The following is a 10,206-nucleotide window of genomic DNA, read 5'->3' as shown; positions in this document are numbered from 1 at the left end:
CTTGACGTGCTCTCCATTGTATAATTCTGTGAAACGACAGAGGGCGAGTAATTGTTCTCCAAACCACCAAAAAGCAGCGATGAGAGGAAGTAGACTGCCGAATAATTTGTCAAACACCTCTTATACTATGTCAAACACTCGTCTCATGAGAAGTTTGTGAATAAATGGATTTCTTCACATGTAAACCGATTAGGTTGTGGGTCATTTTGACGACACATGTGAAAAAGTTTTTTAATGCACTTCTTAAACCCTAACCAAATAATCAAGTTAAAGGGTCATGAAACCCCAAAACACTTTTTTGAGATGTAAACAGATATGTATAGGCTGCACATCATTGAAAACACTAAAGGTACTCAATGTTATTCATAAGTGAAAAATAGTTATTTTTGCATTTTTCAGAGCGATTTCTGTCTTCCTGTTTGAAAAGCCGAGTCGGAGCAACGTCACAAAATCTGACGTCATCGTGTACTTTCGAACATGCTGACGTAGACCGTTTCGAGCGATTCTCCACATATATTCATGACATAAAGCTCATTCAATCCAATCACTGCGCTGTAGTATGCATGCGATATGAGGAAGTGTCACTTTTCTCGCCTCGGTCTCTTGTCATTCAGAGACATATCGTTGGTGTTCGTTTCCTCAGTGTTACAACACAATGTGTTTTCCTGCGACGCGTCCAGAGCAGAGGTTTGTGTGCATGTAGATTGTTTTGCTGTAATCTACCAGCACAAATGGAAAATATGTTCGCGTGAGATCGCATTACAGCGGAGAATTCAAATGTCACAAAAGTGCGGCTCATTCTCCTCTGCCTGCTCTAGCTGCGTTCAAACACGCGAGCCGTAGGCTGTTTCCCTCAGCACAGCAGCACATGTGTTGTTTGTATTTTGCCCGCGATGCGGTCAGAACTGGAGTTTGAATACGAACACATGAAAAATACGATTGTTTTTATGTTATACACGCGGAGCGTGCATATGATCGGTTTCAGCGCGGAGCTCCACGATGGATTTAATAACACTAGCCACGTGACACATAGCTCATACAGAATAAAGTATCCGTGTTTAAAGTTTTTATTTCACACATTCTCCTGCACCAAACATTAACCAGCACAGTGTAGTTATGTACACATATTTCATCAAGTCTTCTTCAAATGAATTATAAGTGCAAACTGGACACTGATACAGTGGTGTAGCCTATCTGAACGCAACGACACGATTATTCTAAAAGACTGATTTTGAGACTGCAGCGCTCGTAAACGTAATCAAAGTAACCTATTATTAGCCCTATTAAATATTCTTTCGCATTTCTCCCTTGGGCTTGGGAGTTTGTTGACATTTTGTCCGTGCTCATAAATTTATATTTATTATTCTGTATAATGAGTGTGTTGTATGTCTCTGTTTCACTGGTTGTTCTCTCCCCTCTTCTCCCCCTCTACACTCCCACTTTTTCAGAGCTTTACATGCCCGTTTTCACAGACTTTTTGAAACTCAGAGGTGTGAACGACCAGGGTAAAACAAGGGGGTTCATGACCAGTAAACTTGAAATTGTGACTTGAGACATTAGAACAAAACATATTAATATGATAACATATGTATAACACTAAATTGAACAATACTGTGTTATATATGTTTTTTAATTCATTAATTATTTTATTTCAATTAACGATTGTATTAAACACGACCATTACTTTATTCATTATTTCTGCTATGCAGGCTTATTTTGTAAATGTAATCATTTTAAATTTTACAAACATGGTGCTTTATGAAAATGTAACTGGACACATTTCCAAATTGTGATTGTGTTTACCCATCTATGCAAATGTTTGTTTATGTAGAAACGAAATAATTAGGTTAATCATTGTCTGTCTCTATCAGTTTAGTGTAGTGATTGTGTGCATTTGTGATGACAATAATGAAAGATACAATACACTTTTAGTTTTATTGTTCACCAAAAAAAAAGTGCCAAATAAGTTTTTATTTTAGGTAAACTTTATATTTTCTAATTATATATATAGAAACAAATAAACTTTACATTAAATACATACAAAAGTTACTATACTACCTGTGTAAAAAAAAAAGCATCAAAAGAGTTTGAAATTGAGTTTTTGCTGTTGTATCAAAACTGATATTGATAATTGTGAAACCATGCCATATATTGTTACTGTGAAGTAAAATTAAGATTTTGGTCATATCACCCATCCCTATTCTTTGCTATATAGCAGAAAAGGTTCCCACAGTTTTACAGTTTTTTTAGTAGTGTTCACCATAAGTAATAGACTACATTGTAACCTTGTCAGAAGTAAATAAATGGCTGCTATTTTGCACTACATAAGTTTATTTGTAATTACCAGCAAGGAAGCAAGCACTTAAGAAAGAGAGAGAGAGAATGACAGAGAGAGCAGAAATGAGGTAAGTTTCTAAGTAGTTGCACACATCTAAATGCTTTTTGGCATTCAGAATAGGCCCAGATAGATTTCAGCCTAAGAGGGATACCTGCACTGAATCTTCAATTTCACATGTATTTTGTGTATTTTCAAAATACAAAATACTGTATTTGTATTTAAATACATTTTCCCACACAGTATTTTGTATTTGTATTTAAATACATTTTTCCACACAGTATTTTGTATTTGTATTTTAAATACATTTCCATGTATTTACGCCCATCTCTGCACATAGGCTACATAAGGACGGTAAATGGAAGGATGGGTGGATATATTTCTAAAATGTATAGGCCTATATTTCTCTAAAATAGCCCATATTTTTATTTAAAGCTTCTCAAATCATGCTGGATAATGGCAAAATAGAGATATACTACCACATTTAGAAATGTATGTACTTTCTTTTTTTTTTTTTACTGAACTTGTTATGCTAAAAATGTAATTTTAGGCTATTAAAGGTGCAATATGTAAGCTTTTTGCAGTAAAATATCCAAAAACCACTAGGCCAGTGTTATATATTTTGTTCACTTGAGTATCCCAAATGTTTCCAACTGTTTGTAAATCGTGAGAAAATTGCAAGTTTAATCAAGGCTCCGGGACGTGTGAGGAGTCGCCTGTCAATTGCATCATACCCGCGTTTCCCTCAGTTTCCAGTTTTATTTTGTAGAAACCATGGAAACACCAAAGATGCTTTCATATTTACATGTTTTAATAGACAAGGGAACAACTATGTTATATATCTCAACCCATTTGTTTAAATAAAATTTTCTTGATTTTTTTTGCGAGTACCATGTTTTACCGGGCCTCAGAGAAAAACACTATTTTGTGAAGTAGCTAACATAGCATAATCAGATGCAGCTTTATTTTTAGTAACAGTAATAAAGCATTTTCTCCATCATACAATACGTTAAAATTAATTGCATGCCATTTATCAACACAAGCCATCCAACATTTAATATGATATTCTAATATCGATCTATCTTACTGCAGTGTGTAACAGTGTCTCACAGCAGCCGCCGAGCGACATTTTCAACACACTCAAATATATCTAATATGATAAACAGAGCTGTGTTACCTCATACTCATGACCGGAAAAGCAGAAGTGGCGCCGGCAACTGTGTCATAATAAAAGTCCCACTGCTTGTGAGGCGTGTGTTGCACAATCGTTCAGCTCCACAACACTTGGTCCTGCTCTGCTTCATATTACAGTAACGTTAATAATCACATCCATGAACATGATTTATTCCCGACTCCAATCCCTTTTCTTTTGCACCGTCCGTTGTGATGGAGACCACATGTCCCAAGATTCCGCACTCAAACTTGGCGTCTTCAAGCTACGCCTTTGTTTTGAATAGGCCTCTAGCGGACAGAAATCCTACATACTGCACCTTTAACTCTGCAACAGAAGCATTTTGGACCCTATTTTACATGTTTAGCTAAGTACATTATTGCATATTGTGGTTTATGATCATTCAAACACATGCCAGAGTTATTTTAGTTGGCCTATCATTGAGATAGCCTATTTATATTTTCTGTTTTTGTTTTTAATCTTATTTTTTTATTTTTTTAAATGGCTTTATTTTCATTAAATGAAAACCTTGACAACTAGGTCAAATAAAGCAAGTTTTAAAATAAGGTTTACAATAGTTTTTTTATATTTAAGTTTAAGTTTTTTATATTTAATTTCAGTTAACATTTATTTTATTTCAAGAGAAATAAATTAACCATGATACGTGCAATCAGTTGCAATTCTGTAAACATCACCACAGTTGTTGCAAACCTGCAATGTGACATGCATCCACAAGATGGCAAACACGCAATAAAATGACAGTAAGACAGTAATTTACTCCATCTATTGTTTGTTTGCATACTCCCCTTTTTTTATTGTATGGCATGGTGCTGTATGTCTAATGACTTTAAATTAAAGATTTTAAAGAAACTTTAAAGAAATTAAAGGTTTAAAAACACACATAAAAGGCAGACTAAAAGTACTAATTGATAGATCTACGATTACTCTGGTTTAATCCACGTCTTCTGAAGCAATCTAATTAGTTTTGAGTCAGATCAGTCAGAGTTTGTTTTTTTGTTTTTTTTGCTATAAGAACTCTTTGGTGATCATGATTGCAAGCTCGGACTTATAACGTTGCAGTTACGTTGTCAACAAATTACCAAAATATTACTGAATAAATACATAAATGGAATGTTATTTGTTATTTTGGAATATAAGAAGACATATGGTGTTGTTTTGAGATGGCAGTTTGATTTAAAAAAATTACAATTTTTCAACATTGTAGTTACCGGAGTTGGACAATGTAACTGAAACACTGGCCAATATAGTGTTGGAGGTTTCACACCTATATATGCATGTCCTGGTGGCCAATCTTCACTGATTTAACATTCCATCAGTAAGAGCAGAGTGTGAAGGCTGAATTAGCAGAGCAATAGCACAGCTGTACATGAAATATTGCAATCCACACAACATAATGTGGGACATATCAGAGTTCAAAAGAGGACAAATTGTTGGTGTGCGTCTCGCTGGCACATCTGTGACCAGGACAATAAGTCTTTGTAGTGTATCGAGAGCTGGTATCCAGAGTAATGTCGACATACCTCCATTTAGGATAAACCACAACCAACAGGAGTAACTGTTGACACGAGAGGAAGGGATGTCCAGATTGTATCCAAAAAAACATAAAACCACAGCTGCCCAACACTGCAGAATTGTTCACCTCGACTCTCCTGTTTCTAACAAAACTGTTGAAAAAATTGTTTCAACCAAAACTTTGGTCACTCATACCAATGCCAAATGTTGGTGTCATTGGTGCCAACAGTGCAAATGTTGGACTGTGGACAATGTGAAACACGTATTGTTCTCTGATGAGTCCACCTTCACTGGCTTTCCCACATCCATGGAGTTACGTTGTGGAGAAGACCCAAAGTGGCTTAACTCCCAGACTGAAGCACGGGGGTGGATCAGTGATGATTTGGGTTGCAATATCATGGCATTTCCTACTGTGCTTGATGGACACATCACTGCCAAGGACTACTGAACCATTCTGGAGGACCATGTGCACCTAATGCTTCAAACATTGTGTTTCGTGTTTCAGCATGATAATACGCCAATACACACAGCAAGACTTGTGACCGAATGAAAGAGATGAACATGGCCTGCACAGTCACCAGATCTAAATATTTTTGAGTCTCTCTAGGGTGTTTTGGAGGAGCGAATCAAGAAACGTTTTCCTACATCAGCCTCACATAGTGACCTGGACACTGTTCTGGAAGAGGAACGGCTCAAAATCCCTCTGGCCACTGTGAAGGACTTGTATCTGTAATTCCTAAGATGAATTGATGCTGGATTGGCTGCAAAAGGAGGCCTTACACCATACTATTAAATTATTGTGGTCTAAAACCAGGTGTCAGTTTAATTCTCCAATACCTGTATGTTGACAAAAAGTCATCAAATAACCAAAATATTACTAATATAGCTGGTGTTGTGAGTTAAAGACAATTGTAGTCAATAATTTTATCCCTTAAAACTCACAAAATGGCATAATTAAACGTTTTTCCCTGTGAAAAAAATGTTTTCATGCCTCAATATAGCTTGAATGTAACTCTAAACTTTTGCTTCATTAAGTATACGGAGACCTATTAGTATGCAAATTAGCCCCGCCTCCACTTACTCACACAAGCTCAGAGATCCACACGGTCAACTTTTACTCAAGTTACTGTAGTAAACGCAGCACAGCAGTATCGCTCTTTAAAGGGTTAGTTCACCCAAAAATGAAAATTCTGTCATTTATTACTCACCCTCATGCCGTTTTACACCCGTAAGACCTTTGTTTGACTTCGGAACACAAATTGAGATATTTTTGTTGAAATCCGATGGCTCAGTGAGGCCTGCATAGCCATCAATGACATTTCCTCACTCAAGATCCATTAATGTACTAAAAACATATTTGAATCAGTTCATGTGAGTACAGTGGTTCAATATTAATATTATAAAGCGACGAGAATATTTTTGGTGCGCCAAAAACAAAAACAAAATAATGATTTATTTAGTGATGGCCGATTTCAAAACACTGCTTCAGGAAGCATCAGAGAATTATGAATCAGCGTATCGAATCAGCTGTTCGGAGCACCAAAGTCACGTGATTTCAGCCGTTTGGCTGTTTGACACGCGATCCGAATTCATGATTCGACACACTGATTCATTATGCTCCGAAGCTTCCTGAAGCAACGTTTTGAAATCGTCCATCACTAAATAAGTCGTCATTTAGTTTTTTTGCAGCACCAAAAATATTCTCGTCGCTTTATAATATCAATATTGAACCACTGTACTCACATGAACTGATTTAAATATGTTTTTAGTACATTAATGGATCTTGAGAGAGGAAATGTCATTGCTTCCTAGCCATCAGATTTCAACTAAAATATCTTAATTTGTGTTCCGAAGATTAAACGAAGGTCTTACAGGTGTGGAATGGCATGAGGGTGAGTAATAAATGACAGAATTTTCCTTTTTGGGTGAACTAACCCTTTAAAACGTCGGGCACATGACGGTAATTAATATGATTAGCCTTTTGCTTGAGTACATTATCAGACAGCTAACCATGTTCCCATTCGCCATCTCACATCTCAGTCTGCCTTTAAAAATAAGCATCCTTAATGCTTTGAACAACTTACAACGTCAGTGGAGAAAGGCATATAGTTCATCATAACATCAAAATATACTTATGCATAATTCACCCGCTATATTGTTAAATGTACCTATCAACTGAAAAATATAACCTGGCTTCGCTTGAGACTCCCCAGAGCGGTCATAGTTAATGATATGCTAAAGCCCGCCCACACATTGACGTGATTGGCTACAAGGTAGTTTGTGATGTCACAAACACCAGCGATTTTAAACCGCGTCTTTGGTTCACTGCAGTTTTAAAGAGAAAATACTCAGCAATGGTGTTGACTTATGAATTTGTCTTAAAGCATATTAAAAACACTACATAGACATATAAACAACAATAAAAACTTGAGGGGGACTTTAACTGGGATTAATATAAATATTGACACATTACTGAACTAAGTTCTGGCAGATTTATTTCATTATATTTTGTTTTTGTGTGTTACACTGGTCTCATTGTAAGGCTTGTACTTTCCTTGTACGTTCCATCTGAACTCGGGACCATTCTCACATGATAAGCTCTGTCATCCCCATCCCCTTCATCATACTCTCAGTTCAACAGTCAGTGGGTTTTAGTGAACTTTTCAACATTTAACCTATTTAAAAAGCAAAAAATCTCCTTGCGGATTTACAGCAATACAAACAGAACAAGATTGCTGAATAACTGTCAATAACGGTCAATCAATTATGAATTGTTACAATAGTAGATAGACACACATCAGGTCTCTTATCCTATAGAGAATTGATTTGAAGACTGTGCAATGACTGAATAAGAGCCATTCTCCATTGTTGTGAAACAGGGCCCCATACACTGCTTTACTGATTGCATCACACTGCCCTCATTAAGTGCTCCCCACCCTTATCCCAATACTGTTGTTTCACAACAAACGTCCCCTGATGCTCCATATGGCCATGCAAGAGTAGAAATCTATTTAAAGAATTCAAGCTAGTCGCTACATACTTATCACAGTGATTGTGTGCTCATGTGCGAGTGTAGTCAGTTCCAAGGTCCATTCAAGACATGATCTGTTTGTACAGCTGTGCAAGGAACAAGTTGCCATTTTGTGTGAGAGGACACCGCTGACTGCTGCATCTGTTTCAAGTCAGCATGAGATCAAAATTGACAATTCTTTTTTATTTTTTATGAAATATTGCAGTGATTATTATAAATGATTTCTGATATGAATGTTATTCTTTTTTAACTTTCCCTCATAATCTTTAATCAAAATAACTCTCATCACAACGATCCAACCATCCAATCGATTCTTGATCGACAAACTCAAGTGCCGCCCTGCTTAAGCCGTTTTATTCTCATATACATCACAATAGGGAAGAAATGACTGTTGCAACTTCTTTTTCATGGCAACTTTAATGCATGACACAGTAACATGCATGATTAATCAACTTAAAAATTATAGAATATTAGGCTCCTTTTGCAGCATGACAAAAAACATAATGTTCATGTATATTTTAATAATAATCTCTAGCATAAATTAAACTGGCAAAATTTTCTTGAGGAGAATCAAATGATGATCAGAAAAAAAGAGACATGCTTGTTTAAAAATATAATACAGCATTATATATTTGTGTGGATTATTTTAATATGTTTTAAAATGTTTACAATTCCACAATAGACTGATTAAAATCTAACGAATTAATATTTTATTTTTATTTGAACATGTACAGTAGTGGCCAAAAGTGATACAAAAATTGGCATCTTCACCCTTTACTCAAATTATTAAAAATGTGTTAAAGACTTTGTGAGCATAATGCATAGTTGTGCTTTTGTTATTTGCCAAATGCAGACATCATTTTTGGCTAGGCTGTCATACAAAGAAATTATGAAGAGAGAATCAACTAAATATTAACTGATTATGTTGTAGTCAATGTATGCTTTATCCTGTGAGCTTTTTGTTTTTCTATGCATAGTAAAATAAAACCTCTAGTTGTAGTTTGCCCCTTTATTGCCAAATAATTTTGTCTGATAAACACCTTAATCAAGTTTAGTGTTTTGTTCTACCCTCATATTTAATATATTTGAAAATATAAAATATTTTCCTCATATTTTTAAGGTTTAATCGAACTTGTAGGGTCATTATACACAAATCTGGACATCACTTTTGGCCACTGTATGCCTCTATTGGTTGGTAAAAGTGCATGATTGTTATAAGTGATAGATTATAACATAAACAATATTCATGAAAAATAAATATCTGCTATTAAAGCAGACCTATTATGCCCCTTTCACAAGATGTAATATAAGTCTGTGGTGTCCCCAGAATGTGTCTGTGAAGTTTCAGCTCAAAATACTCCACAGATCATTTATTATAGCTTGTCAAATTTGCCTCTATTTGGGTGTGAGCAAAAACACGCCGCTTTTGTGTGTGTCCCTTTAAATGCAAATGAATGCTGCTCCAGAAGAGGGCGGAGCTTTAACAGCTCAACAACAACAAAGCTGGAGAATCTCACACAGTCAAAATGAGGATTGTCAGTAACGGTGTTCAGCCTTACATTGTTCAAGCCGGAGTCGACACTGATGGAGAGACTCAGGAAGAAGTTACAACTTTTATCATGAAACTGGACGTTTCTGAATGGTTAGTGGATACATTTATGTAGTTGCTGTGGAGTTGATTCAACTCATCGACTAGCATGTGCCGTCATGTTCATCTTTTGTGTTGAATTGACCCTCGTTTGTGAAGCAGTCTGGAGTAAAATGACGGCATGTCAACAACACTCTACTACAACAACTCTTCCTCTTCTCTAAAGCAGCTCAACATGGCCACACCCCCTTTGTTGTGTGTTCTCGGGGGCGGGGTTTATGTAAATTTTAGGGTTTGTGAAGTCACTAACCTGGGAATTAGCTCATCGTAGTCCATACCAGCCATTTGTTGTAGTCCGTAAAAAGTGATTTCTGTAAAATAAAATATCTCCCTTTGCATTGAACTTTGAGTGTCGTAACTTTGCAGATGTTGTTTATGCTCAAACAGCAACATTACACACTAACTAAAGTTAAAAAAGTGAAATCATAATCAACTACCCCTTTAATATACATCAATATATGTTTTATTTGTAAATACGTATCCTTTAA

Source organism: Chanodichthys erythropterus, chromosome 18 (assembly GCF_024489055.1).
Source record: "Chanodichthys erythropterus isolate Z2021 chromosome 18, ASM2448905v1, whole genome shotgun sequence".
NCBI lineage: Eukaryota > Metazoa > Chordata > Actinopteri > Cypriniformes > Xenocyprididae > Chanodichthys > Chanodichthys erythropterus.
The sequence above is the reverse complement of the archived record's forward strand: the minus strand, read 5'-3'. Positions refer to the sequence as shown.